This window comes from Microchirus variegatus, assembly GCF_963457635.1.
Source record: "Microchirus variegatus genome assembly, chromosome: 7".
Taxonomy (NCBI): domain Eukaryota; kingdom Metazoa; phylum Chordata; class Actinopteri; order Pleuronectiformes; family Soleidae; genus Microchirus; species Microchirus variegatus.
In genome coordinates this window covers 2,642,719-2,668,954 of record NC_139808.1, presented here as the reverse complement: position 1 = coordinate 2,668,954, position 26,236 = coordinate 2,642,719, and the positions used below count along the sequence as shown (strand labels likewise).

Below are 26,236 nucleotides of genomic sequence, written 5' to 3'. Positions count from 1 at the left end.
TGGTTCGACTTAGCACTTTTATTTCTAAGAGTGTAGACTCACAAGTCCAAGTGTGTGGTAGTGGGCTAATGTTAGCACAGGTAAAAATGCTGCTGTTTCAAAAAAAGGTTGGAAAAAGTAGTTTGTTTGACTTTATTTCACTTAAAAATCTGCGCTTTTTTCCAAACTTGTTTTATGTGTTTTAATCTTATTAAAGTGGACGTTTTTCAGAAAACGATGTTGGCCGTTTGAGGCTGCGCTGTAACACGTGTCTGTCTTGTGCTAGAGCAGATGGTTGAGCCGAGTGTGATTGACACTGTTTCATCATCCCCCCCCCCTTGCCTGTGTGTGTGTGCATGTTCACCGGGCTTCCAGGGTTTGTAATGCACCCTGAGATAAACGCTTCATTATTGCTGTATGGGTGAATGTGATTCATCCAGCCGGTGTGCGCTGCCTGTGGCGGCTTTAAAGCATGCGGCGACAGCGGTTAGTGTTTGTGGGACGGCTCTTATGGTGTCTTATGGTGTGGAGGAGGAGGAAGTGAAATGACAGGGATCGTGTGTTTTGTAAAGGTTAACGACTATTAGTGGATCTTAAGCGGGTCCTCGGAATTCATGGTGGAGGAAGGCGAAGACTAAAGAAAACAAAAAAAGCAGAGAAAATATTCAAAAATATTTGCCTTTTTCAGTGTATGCCATATTTTTTCAGTGTACTCGCTGGGTAAAGTGCATGTCTTTACTCAGAAACATCCGTATACTTCTAAAATAATGTTACACAGGTTTGTTTTCGAAATAAAATAAATTTTTTTCATAGTCTGACAAGCTATAAATTGGTTTCTGAAAGGGTTTTGAGAGCTATAAATAAACACCTTTCCTCGTATCTAATGAAATCGTGAAAAGTTGGAAAGTCGGCGTTTCCACCGTTAAAGCTCCAGGGTGTAACTTGTCGACGCGTTCCACCTCCCCGAGGAACGAAGAGTGATTACGGAAACATCTCCACATGATGTACAGTACGTGTAGTTGATCCCAAACCACCTCCTCTGCTCGGCTACGCAGCTGCAGTAAATGTTCATCACATCAAACTGCCAAATATCCCAGGTTCTTTTTTTTTTTTTTTTTTAAGCAATAGAATCCATCTCTGAACTTTTAGCTTCTTTTGCATTTTCAGACGTTTGCTTGTTGTTCTTCCAGCTTCCTCTCACTCACTGATGACGTACGACAAATCACTTCCTGTGCACAGTGAGGTCATGTCGTCGGGTGGCAGGAGGACAAAATACTGATGAGAGACATAAAGAGAGTCGAGTTAACGCTTAATCAGCAATTGTGAAATATATAAAGGAAATGCATTTATATTTAAAAGGCAAACACTATAGTTTTAAGTCACGAAGTGATTCTATAAGAGTCTGAAAGCTGAGGTTGTACAGATAACAGCTATTTAACAGTTCAACAGCTGGAACGAGGAGATGTCAGTATCCTAAAGATCTCTATACGCATTTTTAACATCTGTTTGTACATCTTTAACATCTCTATATACATTTTTAATCTCATTTTTAATTTCTCTATATACATGTTTAACTTCTCTATATACATTTTTAAATTCATGTTTAACTTCTCTATATACATGTTTAACTTCTCTATATACATTTTTAAATTCATGTTTAACTTCTCTATATACATGTTTAACTTCTCTTTATACATTTTTAACTTCATTTTTAATTTCTCTATATATTTTTAACTTCTCTATATACATGTTTAACATCTCTATATACATTTTTAACTTCATTTTTAATTTCTCTATATATTTTTAACTTCTCTATATACATGTTTAACTTCTATATACATGTTTGTTTAACATCTCTATATACATTTTTAACTTCATTTTTAATTTATCTATATATATTTTTAACTTCTATATACATGTTTAACTTCTCTATATACATTTTTAACTTCTCTATACATTTTTAACTTGATTTTTAATTTCTCTATATACATATTTAACTTCTCTATATACATTTTTAACTTCTCTATACACATTTAAACTTCTCTATATACATTTTTAACTTCTATATACATTTTTAACTTCTATACACATTTAAACTTCTCTATATACATTACATTTTTAACTTCTATATACATTTTAAGTTATATATACATTTTCAACTTCTCTATATACATTTTAACTTCTATATACATTTTAACTACTGTTTATTCATTTTTAACGCCTCTATATACATTTTAACTGCTGTTTATACATTTTTAAATTATCTATAAACATTTTTAACTTCTCTATATACATGTTTAACTTATCTATATACATTGTTAAGTTCTCTATATTCATGTTAACTTCTCTAGAGTCATTATTAGTATTTAGAAGAACGTGCTTTGTGGTTGCCTTTGATATGTGATGGTGATTGTTTGACAGGACATCAGCTGTGCAGTCAGTGCTTCTTTCTGTTGCCTTAATTTAATTCACACTACGCTAAGTTTCCAGGTGTGTTTTTTTTTTTTCTGTAGTCAAAACCCAAACAAGCACAGGTCTGCCTTTAGTAAATATGATGTCCATCCTCAGTGATGTCTTGTGTAAAGACGCCCATATGGTTGCCATGTGTACGGGTGCAGGCCTGACTGTGCACAAAGAGGGTGTGAGAGGACATTTATCATGGTCCCAAACAGGAGTCGTCACAGGGTTTGCTAAATGACCCAGCGTGCCTAGAAAAGCCATTTTCTAAATGGATGCCTCTCACTATTCGTGTGTCTGATAGAAATCTTCCTTGGGCTATGCCGGCTGGTAACAAGATTGCCTCCCTCTGCACCCCCCCCCCCCTCCTCCTTCTTTTTCATGCACACTTTATTCTCAGAGACAAGAAGAAAAAAAAATTAAGTGAGTGCAAATTATTTTTGAGTTTGTCGTACACGGAAAAGAGAGGAGGACGTAAAACAAATGTAATGTGCTGCAGTGTTAGGTTCCCATTTTTCTCACAAGCATGAACGCAGGTGAAAGAAAGGAAGGCCACGACAGATCAGCCAATATAAACATCATAGAGATTTGTTTACAACATTGTGATGTCTCTGCATGCCATGCTCTCAAATTAATTAAAACCCACGCTATTTAAGAACTTAAAGTCTTGGTCTTATGTATTAAGCCTGGTTTTGGTAAATACACTGAAAAAACTATACATTTCTAAACTCAAATTTAAAAAAATGATGATGACATCTAAAATATTTGACTTCACAGAATCTAAATTGAGCTACTTCTTATGACCTAATTAGTTTATGTTGACGTAAACAACAATACTTGACCCAACCTTAAGTATTTGCCTTGATCCCATTTTAGTTATTGAATCAAACTAATAAGTTGAAATTGAACCATGCGCGCTATCGCCCCATTTAAGCTGGCTAGCTAGCCACCACCAAAGCTAGCTAGCTAGCTAGCCAGCCAGCTCAAATTGGGCTACTCTTTGCAATTTTGACAACACAAAACAGTAAAACTTTAATTATCAGCAACTGCTATGCTACTTGTGTTTATTTTTGGACGAAACCCACCCAGGACGTCAACGATATCCACAATGTCGAAATGTGCATCTTGGCTAGCATGCCGAAAGAGAGCTACGGGACTTGACATGTGCTCTGACTGTGCAGTATAAATCAAACTTGATGTCTCTAAATGCAAAAAAAAGAATGAGTTTCACAATCAAACCAATGATTTTATCCTGTTTTAAATGGCAGTAATTAGTTTTAATCAGGGGCCACATCAGCATAATGGTTACCCTCAAAGGGCCAGATGTAACTGTCATACACAAAAAATGTAATCAAATATAATGTAAACTAAAGGTAACTACTTCGTAACATATTGCTAAATAACTTTCTGTATTAATGACTTATTCAAGTAACAAATATGATGCATTGTAGATGTAACCCGGTCGGCGACGGTGATGCCGTCACGTGCTTTGTGGGAAATGTAGTTTATGGTCAACGCACACCTTAAAACAGCATAGACCTATTTTAACACGGATTTTTAAGACCGATTAATCTCTCGCGGGCCACATAAAATGACGTGGCGGGCCACATCTGGCCCCCGGGCCTTGAGTTTGACATAATGTGGTTTAAATGATGAACTGCATGTTAGACTTTTTTTTTTTCAGTTTAGTGGGTGAGTGACGCATCGTAGGAGTTGGAAGTTTCCAGTGGAAGCGCGTCGAGCTAAGGATGGACAAGGAGAGTGGGCGGAGGAAGAGGAGGAGGAGGAGGAGGAGGGTGTTTTAGAAGAAGAGAAAGGATGAAGAATGGTTTGACAATCGAGATGGATGCTCAGACGGCGCTGTGTGTGCGTGTGTGTATTTTTAGAGTTGAACAACTTGAAGAAACGATAGAGCGGACGGATGAGAATTAGTATGTTTAAACGTCAGAAGACGGATGCTGTTTATAGTCGCCTTCCCTCCTCATTATCCCATGTGCTGCTGCCTTTGATGTCTTACAGTCTGTAGTGATGAGAGGAGGCGGCGGTGGTGGTGGAGGACGGTGTCTTTGTTTCCTTATCTTCAGGCTTTATCAACACGTTTTTTTAATGGACGCACGTGAGCAGTGGCGCCCACGTGCTGTCATGAGTTATTAGATTATCCTGGTATTTAGACAGCAGGTGGCTGCACACGCACGCACACACGTTCATCCACATGAACACAGAATAAAATGCAGCTGGAAAAAATGACACGTATGCAAAGAGATGCTCTCATATTAACGGTGATATGAGGAGCCAGATCCTTTAAAGAAGTAAAGGTAGCATGGGGTTAGCATGTTCTCCCTGTGTGTGTTTTTACTCTTTGGCTTTCAACTCAGTTGTTTTTTTATCTTTTTTTTTTAAAAAGTGCTAGGCTCGTTAACGTGAACACACAAGTGTTAAAATGAGTATCGCTGCTCTTTCCGTTTCATAAACAGACCGCTCCAGTTCGACTGTAGGCACGCTAACGGCGCTAACGGAGCTAATGGAGCTACCGTAAACGGTGCCTGGACTCCGGTGCAGCGGCACTCAAACATGATGTCGCGCGCGTCTCTTTTTGGTCAGTCGTCATGCGTTAACGTGCGCTAACATGCGCTAACATGCGCTAACATGCGCTAACATGCGCTAACCCAAACCCTTACCCTAACGTGCGTTAATGTTTTCAGCACTACTTTTTTCATAGTTTTATTGTATGACCTGTGTTACATGTGTTGTTTTTATATTTTCTACAGTATTTTATCGTTTTACTGTTTGTTCTTAGACCAAGTAACCCGCACGTTTGCATGTTTTATTTGTTCTATATATTTATCTCGGCTGTACAGCGCTTTGTTTCAGCAGTTGTTGCTTTTAAAGTGCTTTATACATAAAGTTGTAAAAAATGACGAGCATGCAAAGAGATGCTCTCATATTAACGGTGACATGAGGAGCCAGATCCTTTAAAGAAGTAAACGTAGCATGGGGTTAGCATGTTCTCCAAGTTCTCTGGTTTACTTCACCGTCCACTATAAAAACGCATCTTAAAACCAATTTTTACTCTTTGGCTTTCAACTCAGTATGGTGTTTTTTTAATCTTTTTTTTTTATAGTGCTAGGCTCGTTAACGTGTTGGCGACGTCAACGTTAACGCACGAGTGTTAAAATGAGTCGCTAAAGTAACGCTAAACTTTAAAAACAGACGCACACATACGCAGTACACGGTTACGCTAGTTATTTGTATCGCTGCTCTTTTCGTTTCATAAACAGACCGATCCAGTTCGGCGGTAGGCGCGCTAATGGCGCTGAAGTAGCTAGCGCAGCTAACGGAGCTAACCGGTAAACGGTGCCTGGACTCCGGTGCCGCGGCGCGTAAACATGACGTTGCACGCGTCTTTTTCCTTTCAGTCGTCGTGTGTTAACGTGCGTTTTTTTTAATAGTTTTATTGTATGACCTGTTTATTTGTGTATTTTATTGTTTTATTGTTCGTTCTTAGTTCTATTTGGACACACGTTTTGCGTGTTTTATTTGTTTTATATGTTTAATCTCGGATGTACAGAGCTTTGTTTCAGCTGTTTTTAAAGTGCCGTGTATATATAAAGTTGGATTGGATTGGAGATTTGGGGATTATATGCAAATTGGACACACTGAATTTGACCGTAGGTGTGAGTGTGCTGCCTTTTTCAGCTGGGTTTTGCACCATGTGACCTTCATGTGGAGGATAAAGCATAGTTATGTAATTTAGCCCATTGGCCGCTCTGTCTTTTTAACCTCTCCTAACATTGGGACACAAGTCGAGCTATAGTTGTAGATTGACTTTGACGTTTCTGGTATACAAACACTGTCCTTCCAACATATTATAAAGTAATTACTCACTTAAAGTTGACTTAATGTTGTACTTTAGTCCACTATCTGAGAGCATCTACTGCCACTTACACGTACAGTCGTGTTTCCTGAGTGTCACTTTAATCAGCGATGCGCTGCAACACATGTCGATCTCCCCTCTCTCAAATTCATTTCAATAAGAAGACACTAATCAGGCATTAATAATTCAGCCCGGTGCTCATGACCGCTCCTGAAGAAGCCCTGGGCCTCGGCCTCACGGTTTTTTACAACTGCACAGGGAGGCTCTGTCTGCCACCACCACACCCTATCGTCTTGCCATTTGCTGCTCTTGATTACTGGAAACCTGAGAACAACACATTCAGATCAATATACCCACACGTTGAAAGGAGGGTGGTGGGGGGTGGAGAGACAGAGCGGTGGTTGATAGCTGTAAGATTCCTCCATTTTTCATATTAGCTTTCGTTATTGTTTTTGTATTGGAGGAAATAAATGTGTGTGTTTTCTACTCTTTTTTTTTTTTCCCATGACTCTTGCTCTTTTACTCTGCGTCTGTCTTGGTCGACACTACATCACTGCACCTACTGACCACATGCTGGCTGCTGGTTTATCTCTGCTCAACACAGACCTTCTTGCCTGTGGTGGTTTCAGTGTGTGTGTGTGTGTGTGTGTGTGTGTGTGCACACTAAGTCTCCCCCCCTAACATTGCTGAGGTTCAATTTGATCAGGTGTGTTTTTTTATTTATTTTTATATATATGACTTGAGGAAACTGTCACGTGCCGAACACAATTCCAAACGTCTCATGCACTTTTCCAGACCTTCCCTCTGCTTCCTGGAAAAAGCAAACAGATATCTCTTTAAAGTGCATTGGTGGATTTACTCACTCTCGCTGACTACAGAAATTTCCAGTAATCTGTCTCGAATGGCCGGCACTATACTAGACCGTGCTCTCACTCAGTCCTTGTTTTCTAAAGCTGATGTCAGCTCTAACCTCTTTCTTTCTCCCGCTCTCTCTGCTGATTTATGAGTTAGTGATGACATTACGGCGCTGATCAGTGTCATTTGTTCCTTGATTTAAAAGTTGTTTTTATGCCTGCAGACAGTTTACAGGAAGAGTTGAAGGTCCGTCTTCCCAACAGTTGCCTTTAAAGGAGATAGAGAGAGCTCAGACTTCCTCCCTCAACCCCTCCCCCCCCCCCCTCTGCCTCAACCTTCTGGCCTGGACCTTATACAACAACAGCAGCTTGTTATCGTGAGTGTGTGTGAGAAACGTCACAGACGATTTCTGCAGATAGATGGATGACTTTACTCTCTGTCTCCGCTTCTGCCTGCTGGTAGTTTGTCTTTTGTATTCCACATATCAACACATACACGACAGCTGCATGATGAGGCAGGGAATCGTGTTATTTTATTGTGATTACAATTTAAATTTGTGATGTAATACTTAGTAAAAAAAAAAAGAAGTAAAACTTGAACTACAATACAGTGTGATGCACTGAAAAAACACGACAAAATCAAAATGTGTGTATGTATAATATGTATGTATGTATGTATATATATATATATTGTGTATATATATGTGTGTATATATATATATATATATATATATACACACAATATGTGTGTGTGTATATATATGTGTCTATATATATATATATATATATACACAATATGTGTGTGTGTATATATATATATGTGTCTATATATATGTGCATGTATGTATTTATGTATATATACATATGTGTATATATACATATACATATACATATATAAATAAATAAATTTAAATCTGGGAACAGTTCTATTCCGACCATGTCGTTAGCGGTTCCCAAGCGTGTGCGGCGTCGTGAGCGTTTCACGTCCAGGTCACGAGAGCTTAGACACAATAGAACCCTTGCTAAACCTCATATACTCTCTCTGTATGTGCCAACTCTGGCATTTATCTATTTATCCCAAACATAAACTAAATAAATGAACATTAGCGGCACATAAAACTAAGCTGAGGAGCTAGCTGCGTGAGTGCTGCTCGTCAGACTTCCAGACGTTCCAGAGCCCATCCAAACAAATGGGATGTGGGACTTATCCTGCCTGAATTGTACTAGCTCCTACTTCAAAGCGTTCCAACAATTGAAGTCGAATGTTAGAAAACATGGACGATCGCGGCGCTTTAGATTTATGTTTGAAGAGGCATTTTGACCGTCAGCAATTCAATCTACTTGCATACACAAGCGAGCCGTTTATGTAAAAGCGATGTATATAACGTCATGAGTATACTTTTACCGTAGCCCTACGTATCTTCATGCTGACAGATAACAACAACGACATTATTTCACGCCATAACATGGAAAATAAGTTGTGATAAAATAGCTGTGTTTAAAACAACTCTATACACAGAAAAGTAAAGTTTATATCGTATTCGTGTGACTCCATGGGCGCCGCCATTATTCTCCGACGTCATTTTGGTGTGAAGTCCCGACTTCACGAGTAGGAGGTCCCACTTCGAGGTATTCCAGTGCACTTTTTCTAGTTGGAGGTAAGTCCCACGTCCAACTGGTTTGGATGGGCTCTGGAACGCAGCACAACACGTGCTGTATTTATTTTCCTTTACTGTCTTTTGGGTTGATTTTCTGACACTGGGGGAAGGTTACTAAGATTCCTCAGCTCGCTGCCTTGATGGCCTGGCACTGGTTAGTGGTGTTTATATAAATGAAAGTACAATACATATATCTGCAGAGTGCAGCCCTGCAGGCAGATATGTCCCAGGGTTCGGTGTTGGAAGGAATTACTTGAAATAGATTTGCAATAAAAAAAAAAAAAAAATTGTGACAGTCTAGAAAACGTAAGCACCAGATTATATAGTGGTAGTGCACTGTCTCCGGTTTCATATTAAAGTCTATTTTTATTCCTCCGTTGATAGCTGTTATAGCTGGAGGCATTAAGTTTAGGGGCCGTCTGTCCCGTATCTCAGTGACGCCTGGAGGTAATTCTTTCAAATTCAACTCAAACATTCGTATGGAAATGAGGGTCAAGGTCACACATGTTCTTCTAATAGTTTAGTAAATATTTTAATATAATGTATTAGTCTTCACTACATATAATACTACAGGTGATGAGCCCTTGTCACAGCAGCCATTTTGACATGTTTTAGTGCAGGTGTTACTGGTCACAGAACACCGGGTCTCTGAAGGCGTCAGTGAACGAGCGTGCACCCCGAGACCGAGGAAGCCAAATGGAACTCAGCCAGCATTAATTTGATTATTTACACCTGTGATTTTCCCAGCTGCGGCTTCTCAAAATGGCCGCCGTGCAAAGAGGTCGATTCTCGTTTTTCTCTCGTGCCACTCTCGTCAACTTCTGCTATTTAATTCAATATTATCAAAAAGGTTTGTGTTGTTTCAAACCACAGAGAAACACTGAGAGTTTCTAATCTCATTTTCTCCGGTTACACTTTAGATCAGGGAACACATATTCACCATTAACTAGGTGTTTACTAACACATATAAGTCCCATAGTAGCCCTTTATTAGTAAATGTTAGGCACGTATTGACACCTTATGTAGGAAAATTCTTAATTCATGTCATAATAGAGGTAGAATAAGGTGCTAATACGTGCTTAATGATTACAAATAAAGGGCTAGTACGCTACTTATATATGTTAGAAAGCACCTAGTTAAAGGTGCCATATGTAAGAATGTGGCCAAAAACTTAAGGCTACTACCTTCAAATTCAAAATACCGAGTTCTTTTAGGTTTCGTTTTCTGACGTAACTGGCAACCCGTGGTTGCTCGGCAGCTGAGACTCTACTGACTGCAATGATTGGTAGACGGCGGTAGGTGGCGCCACATGCCAAAACATGATTTCAAAACATAAATATGATTTGCAATCTGCAATTATTTTTTTTTTATGCAAATATTTTGTCTGTACTGTTGTTGTTGGTGAGTTCAGTTTGTTATATGAACATTATTCCTGAGTCTCTGTGACATATTAGGAGGATTTTACGGCCAGTTGCTTTAGATTTATTACATAATGCACCTTTAACGTCACCCAAAAATTATATTGTGAGCACAGCCATGATCTCTGTCCTGTATTTATTATTATTTAACCTTCTTCAGGTGTGAACTGTTCACTCTAAAGGTAAAACCAGGTGACCGATCATCAATAATTCAGGCTTTAAAGACACAGTAGTGCACATTGCAGGGCAGTCGACAGTGAAGCTCCGGGGTGGAGTTGACAAAAGCAGCTGGAGGTAAACAATCTCTTAACCCTAGAACACTGTCGCTCAAATTCAAAACACCGTCACGAACGTCGGGTGATTTTTACCCGAGATAATAAATACACCCAATAAAAAGTACTTGTCATCAAAATATATCAAAACAAAATGACAATACATGACAAATTTGAGTTGTGTTCTTTTATTTTGAACTGTGTCATGTCTAACCAAATGAAAGAAAAGCATCACGGGGGGACCATATAAAAATGCTCCAAAATTACTGGAAAATTAGGAATTTGGGAACAAAAAAAAACAACAACTTAGTTTTCATGGAAATCACATAAATGTATTTTCTCGGGTGAAAACCACCCAGCAATGGTGGTCTAGGGTTAAACAAACGCAGAGTGAATCTCACGGACAGCAGCACGTGATTCACTTAGGGACCGTGTGTATTTGTTAGTGTGTGTGTAAACGTGGAGCTAATTGTTGCTTGATAGATTCTCCCGGGGGCGAAAAACCTGAAAGCAAATTCAGATTCATGCTCGTCAGCGGTAAAAAAAAAGAAAGAAAAAAAAGTAATGTGTTGCACTTGCTAAAAGAAAAGACAATTTAGTATTATGCGTCAGAATCGGATTAGAGGTCTGCTAAAGCTCCATCCCCGTCAGAGGAAGATGCTTTATTTTGCCTACGCTGCAAATCGTTTTTTTGTTTTTTTTCCTCCCCTTGTCTCCATCTTTTCTACGCCATTATTTGCCTTGTGTGTGTGTGTGCAATTTCCGCTGGTCTCCTGTTTGATGTTTCATGGAGCGCGTGACGACTCTTTGGTGCTATCTGTGCTTGACAGAGAGGGTGAGCAGGAAAAACTGGGTAGAGTTCCCTGAGTGGGTTGCAGTGGTAATGTAGAGTGGCGTGATGCCCTAGAAAATTCCAGGTGTGAAGTGCTTTATTCATTCCACTACAGAGGGAGAGCTTCTCTGTGTGTGTGTGTGTGTGAAGTGGTAGGTGTGGCATTTACATCCTCTACAAACAAAATCTATTGGTGTTTTTTTTCTTGTATTATTATTTCTGTGTTTGCATGTTAGAGAGTTTGTGTGTGTGTGTGTGTGTGTGTTGAAGTCTCAGAGGTTTTTGTCCTCCTCTTCCTCTTCCTCCCTTTTTCTTCTCCTTCTCTTTTCTCCTCCACCTGCACTTGTCCCCGATCGATTGGTCACAGTTCTGAATAACTTTAATTGGCTTGCCTCGGCAGTGGGTGGTTCTCAAAGGCTCGAAACCGCCGGTGTGGAAGTCCCAGAAAAGTGTTTTTAATTTTTGATCGTCGCGTAGGCAGCGAGGACTCTCCACTGCCGTCTGAGAGGCTTCTTCACAAGTGCCACCGACGTCTTTTTAATTCTGCACGTCGTCGCTCACTTTGTCTTCTGCCTTTGTTCTCTCGCTCTGTGAAGAAGACGCCGTCCACTCCACAATCAATTTAGCGATGAGCTGGACTTATACTCTGTTCTCTGCCTCTCTGTTTGATGACATTTAAGCTCCACCACTGTTATTTCTATGGCTTATACATATACACCAAGTATGTACTAGTACTACATTTGCGTACACACAAATATTGTCTATGTAGTTTGCCATACAATAAAAGTATAACTATCACTTTTACCATAAGCTTAAGTCTATAAGGCAAGTGTGTCTGGCACCACTGGTGGTCCTTGTAGGTATTGCAGTTCAGCTTAAGACAGAATATAAACATTATTTCACTCGCTAAATTATTCTAAAACGAATATACCTTGTCCTCGGAAATAAAAATCTATAGTATAATCTTATAAATTCTTATATGCTATGCTATTTAAGTTAGCATCAACCCTGTAATTACTGTCACTTAGCATGGGTTCGTTATAGGGCCGCAACTAGCGATTAATTTGGTAATCGATTAATCTCGATCGCACAACGTCACGTGATATACCGTTATTCGGCTAATTAGCGTCAAGTGTAGCTTACCTTTTTCGGCGAATTTGTGTCCGTTTTGACGATTTCAGGCCAATTTAATGGACAGACACACTTCATGGACAGAAATACCCTCTGTTTTTGTTGATGGATCGGTGATAAATTAACTGACCACGAACTTGAGCGTGAATCTCCTTCACCCATGGCTCCAACATGCTACCTCTTCAGGCGCTCGTGCAGCGATGCTAACGTAAAGTGAAGTTAAAGTAAACCGTACTTTTGACGATTTGGATCATACATTTTTCCATCTGCCATTTTTTCCAGAATCACGTCACGTGAGCTACACAAGGGGTGGCTTTTGTTCTCCTCTTCTTCTTCTTCTTCTGCTTTTACGGTGGCCAACATCCAGCTCAATGGCCCTTACCGCCACGGCTTTGGTTGGCTAAGACTGTACGAGTAATAACGTAGACCCGACTAATGGATTAGTAAATTAGCTACCAGCAAAAGCAAAAAATCAAAAGCAACTGGCCATAAAATCCTCCTAATATGTCACAGAGACTCAGGAATAATGTTCATATAACAAACTGAACTCAACAACAACAGTACAGACAAAATATTTGCATTAAAAAAAATATTTTGCAGACTGTAAATCATGTTTATAGTTCGTAATCATGTTTTGGCATGTGGCGCCACCTACCGCCAGCTACCAATCATTGCAGTCGGTAGAGCCTCAGCTGCCGAGCAACCACGGGTTGCCAGTTACGTCAGAAAACGAAACCTAAACGACCTCGGCGTTTTGAATTTGAATGTAGTACATTCTTACATATGGCGCCTTTAATGATAGATTTTAAATGATTAGTTGTTGCAGCCCTACTTTGTTAATAAGGAATTCGGCCTATTATTACATCTAAGCTAAATGTTTCTCCCGGTGCGATCTATCCGATGAGTTATAAACATACGAAATATATACAGCGTAATCAAATTCTCGAAAAGAGTACGCACTCGCGAGCGTGTGATTATAACACGATGAATGATTTATTTAAGTCACTGTGTGTGACTGTGTGTGTGTCATTCTGTTTTTGCTCACAGGCAGCTTAGCGTCCATTGTTACGTGGAAGAGGAAGATGCGTGTGTGTGTGTGTGTGTGTGTGTGTGTGTGTGTGAATGTTTGGTTAAATCCTGAGTAGCGCGATGTCTTCATGAGTCAATAACGCAGCAAAGTTGAACCACGGTTGGTGTTTTTGTTGCTAAGTGATAACGTGAGCCCGAGCCACTTCTTGCGTACTTTGATTCACGCGGCTACACAAGTGGTCCCTTGAGATCTTTTTTCTTTTTTCCCCCCCCCGGTGTGATAATTGCAACACATGTATGTGCTAGCGTGGTCACGTACTGCATGTATGTGCTGGCACGTGTGTGTGTGTGTGTGTGTGTGTGTGTGTGTGTGTGTGAGTGTGTGTTTGTCTGAACTCTGGACCACCAACTCATTTCACACACGGACAGACATCAAAGGCAGTTTAAATTAACCCTCCATGTCGGGGCCTCTCTGCGTGCCACCCGCAATTTCACATCTCTGCCGCTCCATCAGCAGCAGCAGCAGCAGCAGCATAAGTGAGCTTACACATGCCCATTCATATTAAAATGAACAGATGGAATTTTTTTTGCCATGCACCAGATCGCCATCCTACCACTGGGGGGGGGGGGGGGAAGATAAAAACTTCAAAAGAACAGAGATACATTTCCAATCTGTTTTGCGGGGGGCCGCGCATCGTCGCAGGTGAAATGGGGGAGGCGTTCTCTGTGCCTCTGTGCGAAAGTACGGTTGTGTAAAAGTGTCGCTATCGTGTTTTTCTTATTAAAGCAGGTCACTTGTGTTTCCATCGCAGCCCTCCTGCAAAAAGACGGATCTCTTTCCTCTCGATTAGACGCTGCAGAAATGACGGCGCGGTTTCGCACGCGAAAACCTCTCGTAACTCGTTTTTTGCCACGTTGTTTGTGTGTCAACGTGTTAAATGTTATCACGCGGGTATCTTTGCTTCTCCCTTTGCCTTCAAACACTAATTTTCACACTTTCACCAAGATTTTTTATATATGTGTGTCAGTGTGTGTGTGCGTGTGTATGCATGTGTATATTTGTATATATGCATATATACACACACATATAAATAAAGTGTGAACATTAGTGTTATATATATACACATATTATGTGTATATATGTGCATATATAACACTAATTTTCACACTTTCTACTCGTTCATTATCTATATTTGTGTGTATATATATATATATATGCATATGTATGTGTATATGTGTATATATGTATATATGCATATGTATGTGTATATATATGTGTAAATATATGTATATATCCATATATGTGTAAATATATGTATATATGCATATGTATGTTTATGTGTGTATATATATGTGAACGTATTTATATATATATATAAACATATACGTGTGTGTGTGTATATATATATATACATATGTGTGTGTGTGTGTATATATATATATACATATGTGTGTGTGTGTGTGTGTATATATATATATATACATATGTGTGTGTGTGTGTATATATATATACATATATGTGTGTGTGTGTGTATATATATATATATATACACATATGTGTGTATATATATATACACATATATACATATATACACACACGTGTGTGTGTATAAATATATATATATGTATATATATATATATATATATACACACACGTGTTTGTGTTAACATATATATATATACACACACATATACATGTGTGTATATATATGTATGGACACAAAAACCTCTTGTAACTCGTTTTACCACGTTGTTTGTGTGTCAAAAAAACGTGTGTTAAATGTCATCACAGGGGAATCGTTGCTCCTCCCTTTGCCGTTCAAACGCTAATTTTCGCACTTTCGCCCCTCGTTTTTTTTGGCAGCTAATTTAATTTGATATTGTACCGTATCGATCTGAGCCAACTTCAATTTCCTGCATCGGGGGCCGCAACGCTCACGTCGAAAAAAAAGCGACGATGTAGATGAACAGGAGGCGACGGGCGAGGATGGAAACGGCGACGGCGACGACGATGATGATGATGATGATGATGATGATAATTTGTGCAGGTGATTGCAGAGATGAGTTTGTGCGCTGATTAGAGCCGGTGTCTGAAGACGGCCCGGGGTCACCCGAGTGCAGGTGAAGTCATCAGCTGCGCTGTGTATTTTTAATAACCCTGCGCCATCAGTCGGCTGCCATGACAGCTATTCAGTAAACACATTCATATTTCATTAATGTGGCCTCTCCTCTCGTCTCTCCTCCCCTCCCCGGCAGGCCTCTTATTGTCTCCTCTCGAGGTTGTTCAGTAATCCACTGAGCCCTTACCTCATCCTGTTACGTTACCTGCACCCACACACACACACACACACACACACACACACACGTATATGCACTCTGCTGTAAGTACTATAGTGGGAAGTCTTTTCTCATGGATATTTGGCACATTCTCGCTGCGTCTAAATTTAACCGTATATGCGGCCATTGCTAATAGAAATACACCCACTTACTGTACTTTGCACCTCAGCGTATGAGATCACGCACACTCACACTGATGACGCACGCTGTTCAATCGAATTACTGTATATACAACGCATTTTATATTTGTCCAGACTACGTGTTATGGTATGTTTTTTTTTTTTCACTGTTCCAGTGCTCAACTGCTATTTAAGCTTATAGAGCTACCCCAAAACTTAGCACTTGAAGTGGAATCCTGAAGGTGGTGCTAAAAACAGAGAGAAATACAGGGTTTGTGCTTCATTAAAACAGCAGTTGACACAACCTTGAATCGTTGTGCATCAGCCCCAGCAAACATGAAGTCCAGAAAGTGGCTTTTTAGCTGGCATTTTTCAATCGTCATAGAGTGAAAAACTAAAACCACACTAATAACATTAACCGTATTCTGTGTAGGCGTTGCAGCTACATTGAATTGAATTTTATTTCATTATTCAAACCTTCCTTTTCTAATCTTAAAGGTGCATTATGTAATAAATTTAAAGCAACTGGCCTTAAAATGCTCGTAATATGTCAAAGAGACTCAGGAATAATGTTCATATAACAAACTGCACTCACCAACAACAACAGTACAGACAAAATATTTGCATTAATATTTGCGCCACCTACAGCCGTCTACCAATCATTACAGTCCGCAGAGTCTCAGCTGCCGAGCAACCACGGGTTGCCAGTTACGTCAGAAAACGAAACCTAAAAGACCTCGGTGTTTTGAATTTGAATGTAGTAACCGTTTTTTGGCCACATTCTTACATATGGCACCTTTAAAGGTGAAAACATGTACCGTGTGTTGACAAGTGAGCAAACTCAGTCCCATAATGAAGTCTGAATACTGAAGTTGTGTTTTTGTACACTATCAAGTGTAGTTTTAGCAAGTTTTATCATATATTATTGTACTGATTATGTCTTATATGCTTCCTTTGATAACTTTTATTGTGTGTAGTGTAGTTTAACTTGTAGTTGTTATCTACACGCATTTAATGTTAGCATGTAGTTCTTTGTTTTAGTGTAGTGTTAACGTATTTGATCATGTACTGTAAAAGCCCAACTAGGGACGAGAGTTGCAAACAAGCAATAGCAGTAAATTCTACGTACAGCACATCAGTTACATAATTTTTTTACTCAAATAAAATTCTATTCAATTCTGCTAATCTTTAGTCTACGAAGTCACACACTTCACAAATTTGTATTTCTGACATCGAATCTCGTTCTCATTTCTCAATCACATTCGACTCTAATAGAAAATGATTCGTCCTCATTAAAAATGTAAAGGCCACTTTAATAATTTGGTCCAATCCACCGCACAGCAATGCAGAGTTCACCCTCTCAAAACTTAACATTTGGCTCTTGTGTAAGAACCTTTTTCTGAGACGTCGTGTCTGCGTTACATTGGCTGGAGTGTTGAGCTGACTTTTGAAGCAATTACAGCTCTGGCAGAGTTGATTTGAGTTATTTGTCGTTTATTGTGACGTGTCAATAAAAACAGTAACGGGGTAATTTCGGTCCTGGAGTTCTTGTGTATTAAACTGAACCGGACGTTTGTCTCTGCCTGTAACGAAGGCTCATTGCAGCTATTCCTCATATGAATTATTCAGTCGTACTGGAGCTGGACCTTTATTTGTAAATGTGTATAGTGTGTGTGTGTGTGTGTGTGTGTGTTAGTAGCGGCAATAGATGAAGACAATGTCTCTGGTTTGCAGAGCGAGTGGGATAAAGCTTTGTTTGTATTGGATAGGATTTATGAAGAGAATAAATAGTCAATTTGGCGACTGATTGCGCCTCATATGTAATATGGGATGCATAGATGCAGTGTGTGTGTGTGTGTGTGTGTGTGTGTAGAGCTTAGGTACATGTTTGTGCACATTAGAAAAAAAGACTCACCGGGAAGACGGCATATAGACGATGTACACTGACAGTGAAATCCCCTTTCAGCGCAGCAGTGTGGTGTATTTGTGAAGAGATTTGGAGTTGAAAATGGCTCAGGTGTGTGTGCGCTAGTGTGTGTGTGTGTGTGTATTAGGGGCTAGAGAGAAATCTTGCCTTGCAAACTCTGTGTGGCCTCCAGTGAAAGTGAAATATGTGCAGCATGTGTTGGCTCCACAAATAGACATTTTCCCACTGTTTTAGTTGAAATTCTACTTTATACTTTATTTAAATGTATATTTCCACACCCCCCAAAAAAATAAATAAATTCAAACCTATTCTAGACAAATTACATCTGTTTTTTTATTTAAAACTGTAATGTTTACAGTTACTTCTGAGTGTAAAATGCAACAGCATGCAGCCACTAAAGGGGGCGCTACAGTCCCCTTCGGTCCCCATTGTGTTGCTAAATTTCATATGCAGTAATTAAAAAATTAGAAATGAGAAATCTTGATATTTCAAGGGGGCTTGAGAGAAATCTTGCCTTGCAAACCCTGTGTGGCCTCCAGTGAATGTTATATATGTGCAACATGTTGGCTCCACCGACAAATGCTCCACAAATAGACATTTTCCCACTGTTTTAGTTGAAATTCTACTTCATACTTTATTTAAATGTATATTTCCACACCCCTCGAAAACTGTTCAAACCTACTCTACACAAATTACATCGTTTTTTTTTTTTTAATTTAAAGTTGTAATGTTTACAGTTACTTCTGAGTGTAAGATGCAACAGCATGTGGCCACTAAAGGGGGCGCTACAGTCCCCTTCGGTCCCCATCGTGTTGCTAAAGTTCATATGCAGTACGTGGAAAAATTAGAAATGAGAAATCTTGATATTTCAAGTGATACATGAAAATCTGAAATTTAAAAAGATTTTTATTTTTTGGACTAAGAACCATGTCTGTATCTCATTTAGAAAGGGTGGTCCCCAGCAGGCACCTCTATGTCCACTGTCCTCACTTGGCCACCTAAAGGAGTGTGTGTGTGTGTGTGTGTGTGTGTGTGTGTGTGTGTGTGTGTGTGTGTGTGTGTGTGTGTGTGTGTGTGTGTGTGTGTGTGTGTGTGTGTGTGTGTGTGTGTGTGTGTGTGTGTGTGTGTGTGTGTGTGTGTGTGTGTGTGTGTGTGTGTGTGTGTGTGTGTGTGTGTGTGTGTGTGTGTGTGTGTGTGTATTAGGGGCTTGAGAGAAATCTTGCCTTGCAAACCCTGTGTGGCCTCCAGTGAATGTTCTAGATGTGCAACATGTTGGCTCCACCGACAAATGCTCCACAAATAGATATTTTCCCACTGTTTTAGTTGAAATTCTACTTCATACTTTATTTAAATGTATATTTCCACACCCCCCGAAAACCATTTAAACCTACTCTACACAAATTACATCGTTTTATTTTTCATTTAAAGTTGTAATGTTTACAGTTACTTCTGAGTGTAAAATGCAACAGCATGCAGCCACTAAAGGGGGCGCTACAGTCCCCTTCGGTCCCTGTCGTGTTGCTAAATTTCATATGCAGTACGTGGAAAAATTTGAAATGAGAAATCATGATATTTCAAGTGATACATGAAAATCTGAAATTTAAAAAGATTTTTATTTTTTGGACTAAGAACCATGTCTGTATCTCATTTAGAAAGGGTGGTCCCCAGCAGGCACCTCTATCTCCACTGTCCTCACTGGGCCACCTAAATGAGTATGTGTGTGTGTGTGTGTATTAGCGGCTTGAGAGAAATCTTGACTTGCAAAACCCCGTGTGGCTTCCAGTGAATGTTAAATATGTGCAGCATGTGTCTGCTCCAGCCTTACACTGACAACATTTACTGTACTATAACATCCTCCTGTCGCGCTCTTAGTCATTTGTTTTATTTATTAAATTTTTTTTTAAAACCATGTTACAAGATACAGTCGACTCCCGTCTTAAAAGACACGTGATGTGTTTCTCACGCTGGATACAGAGCTCTGGCTGCCTCACAGCTCTCTCTCTGTGACTCAACTCTCCAGTCTTCATTATGAGTCCATAGACAGAGGCTGAGGTCACAGCTGTCTCTCTCTATATATATACAGTACTTTTATACATCTGCGGAACTCTTCTTTAGTTTTGTCAGCATGGAGTTTTGCCTTTTTTGTGTGAAATGTGTCAGAATGTGTGTTTCATTCAAACCATGAGGAGATCCTTTTAAATCCAGTGAACGTGCGTCATCAATCATAAAATCACTGCTGTGTTTTTGTGAGTGAGAGGGAAACACTGCTGCACATTCTTTTTTGTGGGTTTGTCCAACGGTTTCTGAAAACTGAGAAAACCGTGTTTTTCTAGTTATCTGGTTATTCAAGTGCTCATGTAAACGGAATAAATCGACATTCATTCGCGTTTTTTTTTTGACGTTATCGGTTTTTGAAAAACATGTTCAACACACCTAGGTTTCTGTCAATAATCTGGTTTCTGCGAGACATGTACACACCTTAAATGGTTTATTCCAGTTGCCCGATCATTGCCGGTAATCAGTTTTTTAGTGTGCATGTAAACGCACTCATTGTGTTGTTATTACGGAAGTTTTACTCGCACCGTTGCAGGAAGCTGTCAAATTAGCGTCTTTGTCGCCAGAGAGGTAAAACATACCTGTACATAGTTTTTTGGCCCTTTTTTTTTTGTAAAACAGGCGAAAAATATATATATATATATATACCTATATTCAAAACTCCTCTCAAATGTATTGTAGTGATGATTTATGGCTTTTCTGATCATATGAGAACAGTTTAAAAACACAGTTACAGCAGACGACAAACTTTAGAATGAGATGGAGCTTCAAGGGAGGCTTTACATTTCTTTTAACATGAAAAATCCATTGTTTTTCTTCATTTTAAATTGTTAATACACCTTTTTAACATGCCTTAAATTGTAAATAACTGCCAGATATTGAAAGTTATTCTCAAAAATGGGTAAAAAGCAATTAGAGGCCATGATCTGACCCTTTTAGGTTTAAAATAAGCAAAAACAAAGTCCAGACGGAGATTTTGAGGCTTAGATATTAAAGGGTTAATATGATCTAAAGTATATAGAGTCAGTAATTTCATATATTATCATCGTAATCATGCGAAAGGTTTGTTTTCAGCCAGAGTTTGTCCTTGTTTCACTCACTCGTACGTTTGTGTGTCGCTGCAATGAATGAGCCGTGATTTTATCCTTAAAAAAAACAACATTCAGGCTTTTTTGTGGTTGAGTTACTACAGCGGGGAAAACTCCCAACGCCCGTTGTCCCAACAACAGCAAGCGACACAATAATTTGCAATAAAGGAGAACTACAACAGAGAGATTAATAGTGGCTGCATACCATTAAACCAGTGCAAGTGCACCTCGAGCATAAAAATAACTCCTCTGGGTTTAACTTGGGGCGGCTTTTTGTTTGTGTTTGCAGTGAATGCTCTCCGTGTGCGTGGCAAATTGAAATCGTTTAAGTGCTACGGCTAACTTACCATGCTAACGTCGTAATCGGCGAACTGAAACCGATTGTACAAGCCTTAAATGCATCCGTTGTTCTTTGTTTTTATTCAACAAAAAAAAAAAAAAGTATAGACGCAAATTCTACTTTGCATATTCCTGGCGTTCACACTCACGCCGGCATTTCTCTGTTGAAAATTCTGCTGATGTTTTTTTTTTTGTGTGAAGCTGCTGTTTTCACATCATGACGTACGCATGTAGGTGGTGATGTGTTCACAAAGCTCAGGACAAAGTGGCAACAATCTTCAGTCGGCAGGAGGGCAAGTAAAAATAGATTTGAATGTTCATCTCTCATGACTCAGAGAGAGAGGATGTTATCAACTCATTGGAAAGTACCCATAACAGATGTCATATTATATATGTATGTGTATATATATATATACATATATATATATATGTGTGTGTGTGTGTGTGTGTGTATATATATGTATGTGTGTGTGTGTGTGTGTATATATATGTATGTGTGTGTGTGTGTGTATATATATATGTATGTATGTATATGTGTGTGTGTATATATATATATATGTGTGTATATATGTGTATATATTTATACATATATATGTATATATGTGTATATATATATGTATATATGTGTATATATATATATATATATGTGTATATATATGTATATATATATATTTATACATATATATGTGTATATATGTATATATATACATATATGTATATATATGTGTATATATGTACATATGTGTATATATGTACATATGTACATATATGTACATATGTATATATAAATATTTTTATACATATGTATATATAAATATTTTTATACATATATATGTGTGTATATATGTTTATATACATATATGTGTGTATATATGTATATATATATACACATATGTATATATGTATATATATGTGTGTATATATGTATATATACATATAAATATATACATATATACACATATGTATATGTATATATATATATGTGTATATAAATATAAATATATGTATATATATATGTGCATACATATATATATATATATAAATATATGTATATATTATATATATATGTCCTCAGATGTCTTGTTTTGTCCAAAAAATGATCCCGTTTTATTTTATTTATTACTTATATGGAGCAAAGAAACCAGAACATATTCACATTTAAGAAGCTGAAACTATCAGAAAACTTGTTTTAATTCCTTAAAAACACTCAAAATAGTTTGACGATTAATTTAGTAATCGATTTATAATCGAGTAATTGTTTCACTCAGTTTCCCATACATGTATTTGCAGGTATGTTAATATGATTTGTTGCTATATAAATGCTATAAAAGTGAAGATTTTGCTTCGTTTTATTATCTGCTTTAGGAAAAAATTAAAATAGCTCCAATACTTCAAATACCAACTATTCAAAAACTAAAAAAAACATAAATATTCTAATTTATTTGTTCTTTATTTCTTGAATGAAGTCCCTGAGATTCAGCTGAAACCGTTTCACATGTAAACAAACCTGGCGTCAGTCCAGCGGAACATCGTTGACCACGTTTGGCTTCTCGTCTCAGTCTAACGCGAAGGAGAAATTATGTAATATTAGAGAAAACTCGGGTATATATATAAAAAAAAAAAAAAGATGGTGGACTGTTTCTTGTGTCTGCCCTTTTCTTCTCGCAGACATAATGGAAGCAGAGTGGCAGACTCGCTGAAAGTGGAAATTGAAACAGCTTGAAGAATTGAGCATTTTATGAAACATTTTTCTTTCTGCTGGAGCTTTTGCAAATGTGTGCACTGAAGCGTAAACTTTCTGGCTCCTAAGAGGATCTCTCTTTTCAGCCCTGGATCACAGCGCCTTTGCTTCAAAGACCGTCTGACACACACAAAAAAACGCAGGTGGACTCGTGTTTATATGAGACAAATGTGATGAAACGGGATCTAGTTAATACAAACACAACAATACACTCCCTTTCTTGTTATGATTAATTAAATAAAACCATTTCTGTCATAAATAATGTGAGAAGTGTTTCCGCTCTCAGGTAAAATTCAAGGTGAACCCACATTTTATTCGAAATAAGCTTCCGACTGAAGCTGCTTTCAAGTGCACTGAAGGTTTTTCTATATTTACTCAAACAGCAGTTGTTGAATTGAAATGACTCGTGCTGACGCAAACGCTTTGGCATGAATGAACGGCGTGAACGACGCTTGGCATTGTGACTTTGTGCAGAACGACATTTTAACCTTTCAATTCCCCCCGAGATGGAGCGGTGGGTTTTGTTCAAACCTCTTTTGATAAATTATGTTTTATTGTGAAAAATAAAAGTCTGTCCAGGTGTTTTACAGTTACACAACCACACACTCCTCACCCAAGACCTTGATTTTCAAGTGTTAAAGGTGCATTATGTAATAAATCTAAAGCAACTGGCTGTAAAATCCTCCTAATGTGTCACAGAGACTCAGGAATAATGTTCATATAACAAACTGAACTCACCAACAACAACAGTACAGACAAAATATTTGCATCAAAAAAAATATCTTTTGCAGACTGCAAATCATGTTTATGTTTTGAAATCATGTTTTGCAATGTGGCGCCACCTACCGCCATCTAGCAATCATTGCAGTCAGTAGAGTCTCAGCTGCCGAGCAACCTTGGTATTTTGAATTTCAATGTAGTAACCGTTTTTGGCCACATTCTTACATACGGCGCCTTTAACTAGGTGCTTTCTAACATATATAAGTAGCGTACTAGCCCTTTATTTGTAATCATCAAGCACGTATTAGCATGAATTAAGGTTTTTCCTACATAAGGTGTTAATACATGCTTAATATTTACTAATAAAGGGCTAGTATGCGACTTATATGCATTATAACCTAGTTAATGGTTAATATGCGTTCCCTAATCTAATCTCTAATCAGAAACCTTAACCGTTTTTGGCCACATTCTTACATATGGCACCTTTAAATGTTTTTTTTTTTAATAAGAAGCCTTTATTAGAATTGTGTGTGTGTGTTGTGTGTGATAACATAGTAAGCATAGGCGCTTACATTGATCTCTATTTTAGTCATTTGTTTGCACATCTTTTCAAAGCGTTGCCCGCGTATTCAGCGCCGTGCTGCGGCGCGGTAACACCGGCTTTGTACACATGTTGATTGACAGCTTTTTTTTCTCGGAACAATCTTCTTCTTCTTTTATGCCACACGGCTACGGCGGGTTTTGAAGACGTCTTTCTGTCCTCTTTGAATTTGTTGTTCTAAATTGTCTCATCCAGACGGGAGTTTTTGTTGAAAAGAGCCCCGGTAAGCAACGGCGGGCACTTAAAAATGAGAGTTTGCTTTTATGGTCGTGTGGCGTCAGAATTGTCAAGCTGACAAAAGGAAAAGTAAAAAAGCTTTAGATGTTACCTTTCTCCCTGGGATTGGTGGAATCAGGTTTGGGTCCTGATACCTTACCATGGTTCAATCCTTATTCTTCACTCCTGACTACCTCTACAAACCAAGGTTGTTATAGTTAATCAAAGCTACAATTGAAACACATAAAAAAAACACATTTTCGTTAAGTGAATTAATAATAGAAAAAAATGTGCTGTTTTCGTCTTTATTTCGTACATAATAAGCCTTTTGGGTTCATTTTCTGCCGGCGATTTTGAAAGCTTGTATTTGCTTTTTAATTAATTAATTCATAATAAAATGTTTTCAATTTGTTTTTGTTTACAATGTGGGACATAAAGCTGTACAGGTTAAACATAACATTCATAAACGTATATTATGGACTTAATTGGGTTGAGTTGGTTCATCTTAAGTGAATCAAACCTCTAATTTTTGGGGTTTATTAGGTTTTTTTTTAATTTTGCTCATGTTTCTCCTCAGATTAAACTCTCTGAGACTCACAAGCAATTTGATGTGTCTCATGAGGGTTATTTATTATTATTTATGTTATGTTCATGGGATTTTTACCTGACCCCATGATGCACATTTAGCGCTTCGCTCTAATTTCTTATAGAAGGTTATATTTAATTGAGGGTGAAATAGCCCCAAAAAAACAAACAAGAAAAGTTCTATTAAAAGTAATTAAAACTAACTTATTTTAAAAAGCAAAAATATCCTTATTTTTGTTAAGATTAATTAAAAAAAACAAAAAAAAAAAACTTCTGATGAAAATTTCTGGTGTAATGGTCAGTAAAATGTCTAGGTGACATACTACAAAAAAACAAAAATTAAGTATTTAGCAAAGCATTATTATTATTAGCATCATTATTTAGGCAAAACTAAACATTTTTTAGAGGCAAAACGTCAAAACTAAATAAAAACTATTATAACATTGCTACAAACACACAGAGAAATCTGCAAAATCACATGCAAACGCATACACTGATGTAGCTGTTTGATGTGGTTGCTAACGAAGTTGCTAACGAGAACTTCGAATGTCCTGCTGGTCCCTGATTGGTAAACGCTTCATATCATATAATTCTCAGTTTGGCCGAATATTGTGCAGAATTATCACACTTAAAATGACAATTTTTTGGGCTGTAGAAACTGAAACCGTTAAAAAAGTTAGCGTCGTCGTCAAGAGAACGCAGAGGACGGGCTTGTTTTCGAACAGATTTCTCAAAGTCTGCTTTAAGTGAAAGTGAAACAGCTTTGCAAAATACAACCGGGGTTTAGAAGGAAGAGACCGTCATTACCCTGTTTAACGTTAGGATGTAGAGCACTCAATTACACACTCCATAAAACAGGTACACGCCCAACACACACACACACACACACACACACTCTAATCAGTTACAATCAGTTGAACACATCTTTCTGAAAACTGGCATAGCGTAGCATAATTTCTTTCCCTTGCAAACTGCTGTCTCAGACTCTGACTCTGTAGGTAATG

General features: G+C 38.2%; 1 protein-coding gene across 1 annotated transcript in view; it reads left to right on the top strand.

The window, feature by feature from the left end:
• cacna2d2a (calcium channel, voltage-dependent, alpha 2/delta subunit 2a) overlaps positions 1-26,236 on the top strand; it is a gene marked incomplete at both ends in the record, with an annotated part of 211,852 nt that overhangs the window by 6,925 nt on the left and 178,691 nt on the right. The window lies entirely within an intron of this gene.